Source organism: Corvus brachyrhynchos, unplaced genomic scaffold (assembly GCF_000691975.1).
Source record: "Corvus brachyrhynchos isolate BGI_N302 unplaced genomic scaffold, ASM69197v1 scaffold26, whole genome shotgun sequence".
Taxonomy (NCBI): Eukaryota; Metazoa; Chordata; class Aves; order Passeriformes; family Corvidae; genus Corvus; species Corvus brachyrhynchos.
This window is the reverse complement of record NW_008239324.1, coordinates 6,120,391-6,123,584: the sequence shown is the minus strand read 5'-3', so window position 1 is coordinate 6,123,584 and position 3,194 is coordinate 6,120,391.

The window sequence follows — 3,194 nt, the reverse complement described above, 5'->3', positions numbered from 1 at the left end:
CCCTACACAACAAGGGATTTCCCCCCCCATCCTCTTGTTACCCAGAGGCAAATCCCATGCTGTCTCCTCCAACAGAGATTCTTGGGGCTAATGAGCAGCTTGTTATTACAAGCTTTCACTGTAATAACCGCCCCAGCCCTGCCCATTTCCAGGGGGAATGTTTCCACGGCAGGTGGGGCAGCAGAGAAACAGGTTTAGTTTTCCTCCTGGCAATTTAGTTGAAATGGCTGGCAGAACCACACTGCTTATTCCCCTGCCACCTCTGCCAGCCTAGCTGGATGCTCCTGGGGAGCCTCAGGTGACCTGGTTCCCCACCAAGGGGTGCAGTGCCCACAAAGGGGCGTGATCCCCACAATGGGGTGCCCTGCTTGCAATAGGGTTCAGTGCCTGTGATGGGATGTGATGCCCAGACCGTAGTGTGATGCCCACTATGGTTTGCAATGTGATCCTTGTGATGGGATGTGATGGGGTGCACTGCCTGTGATGGGGCAGAATGCCCACGATGGGATGTGATGCCTATGCCAGGGTGCAAAGCTCACAATGGGGTGTGATGCCTGCAATGCCCATGTCAGGGTGTGATGCTCACCCTGCCCCGGCACAGCCATGTTGCTGCCAGAACGCTGCACCCCAGGTGCCACATGCCACCCTGCTGCTTCCCAGGAACATGACAGGTTCTGCCTGTCCCCGCAGTCCTCAAATGCAACCATTCATGGCCTCTTTTTAGGTTAAAAACCTTTCCTGACCCACCCAGTCACCACCGCCAGGACTCAGCCAGGGATTTGGCACAGCCTACAGCACAGCACCCCTGCCCACGGGCTGCTCACGGTGCCAGTCCCTAGGGGTTACCCCTTTGCTCCAGGAGGGCTCCTCCCTCAGGGTGTCCCCTGAGATGTCACCATCACCCCACACTTCTAACAGGTGCAAAGGCCACCCCTACATCACCAAATGTAGGGCAGGGCAGGCATGCAGCAGGCATGGAGCAATCACACTGAACTCCACTCTGCAAAGAGCAGGGTTACCTTTATTCTTTCCAACCCAGAGAGATGTAAGTGCCCACTATACAAAAACATCACTGCTGGGCCACGACAAGAGTGAAGGAGAGGTTGCTAATGGGATTTATCACCAAACATGTGGTTTAACCAGCAAAGCTCATGGCATCCCTCTGGCTTTGCTGGCCCCTGTGGGTATGCACTGGTCCTGCCCCATGGCTCTGTGCTGTGCCCATCCCTGTGCCCTATGGCAGTGTGATGGAGAGCAGCTGTTGGACGCTGTCCCCTGCCTTCAGGGGAGTGGCGGTGGTGGGGGGAAGGGGGGAACTGGGGGTTCCAGCATCCCAACTCTGAGCCCTGACATCTGTGCTGGGCAGCTGCAGCTCTGCTCCTCACTTTATGGCTGCTACAAAATCAGAGTTGGACCTGGCACTCCTCTTACATAGGAACAAACTTGGGTTTAACTACTCCGTGCCCTGCGAAATTGGAATACCAGCAGTAATACAGGAGACCCCTCTGAGCTCTCCTCTCCCCATTGATGTCTGGCATGGCCTTTCAGCAAGCCCATGGCTCAGGGGATACTCATTCATTCCTCTCTGTTCTGCTTGCAGGATGACCTCATTATTTAGTAGAAATGCTCAGATTGGGAAATCAGGCATTTTCCAGGCTCTTTCCCCATCCCAGCTTCACATACAGTTCTGTGGGGATGCTGTGCTGCCTCTTCCCGCTCACAGTGATGTGGGCCCGGGACAATGTGTCCCGGGATTCAGCACAGCCCCTCCATGTATGACATGCAGGAGTCTGGGAATTCCCCTGCTTTCCCTGCAGCTTTGGCCCTGCACAGTCACCCCCGCACGATCCCATTTTGGGTGATTGGGGCTCTCCTTTCCTCGACCACGGGTGCAGCAGAACCCGCCCCGCTGGCGGGGGGGCCCGCGGGGACAGCACATTCCCGAAGCACGGCGCTGGGGGTGTCCGGGAGGGAAGCGATTTCACAACCCGTGTTTATTTGAAGTGACAGCACACGTGCTCGGTTATTCCACCTCTCCTCCTTCCCGCTCAGACAGTGGCGTGTGCAATGCTTGCTGGCTTCGCTTCACTGCTACCGGCAAACACTGCCAGGGAAAAACAACCCCGTGCTTTTGCAAACAAGCACGAGCCGTTCCCTGGCACAGCCTCCCTGGGTCACTGAAGCTCTCCTGGTCCTAGAGCCCGCTGGTCCGGGCTCCGCGGGGGTGGGCCCCATCTACAGCACCGGCTCTGAGCTCTGGCTTGCCCCATCTGTGACACCACCAAGAGCAGGGGCTGCAGGCACGGGGACGGCGTGGCCCTGGCCCAGCCACTGTTTTCCATGCTGGATGTTGAACTGGCCACGGGCACGTGCCAGTTGGCACATAAACCAGGTGACAAGGTGGAAAACTCACGGGAATGAGAAAGTAATTCCCAGCAGCTCAGAGCTGGCAATGCCAAACTACCACACTGCATCCCCATGCTCACCCGAGGGAACTGCATGAAACTTAAGGGAGATTTAGGTCGGGTACTAGGAAAAGGTTCTCTACCCAGAAGGTAGTCGGGCACTGGAACAGACTCCCCAGGGAAGTGGTCACTGCACCAAGCCTGACAGTGCTTAGGAAGTGTGTGGACAACACTCTCAGGCACATGGTATGCTTTTTGCGGTTGTCCTGTGCAGGTTCAGGAGTTGGACTCGATGATCTTTATGGGTCTCTTCCAACTCATAGTATTCTATGTTCTATGATCCACCCCTCCTGGGAGGCCATCTGAGCACTCCAGCCCCACGGGGGCTGCCCAGGGCCATCCCACTTTCCAGTGGGGTGCTGAAATAGTCAATCTCATCCTCAGGGGCAGCCCCATGCACCCCATAGCCACCCCTGGGGTGGGGGGCACCACTTCACCACAGCGCTGGACACATGGGGAAGCATCACGGGGCTGTCCCAAGTGTGCACGACCTGGTGGCAGTGCCGTGCCAGCGCTGTCACCCCCACAACCCGCGCAGTTCAGCGGCTCGATCCCCCGGGGTGCAGCACCCTGCCTGGGACGGGCGTGCGGGTGAGACACCCCGGCCTCCCCGCAGGGGGCTGGGAGCAGGGGTGGGCGGGCAGGTCCGTGACCCGGGTAAGCACGGCACGGCACGGCCCCACACTGGGCACGGCACGGCCCCGGGGTAGGGCACGGCGCGGCCCCGGG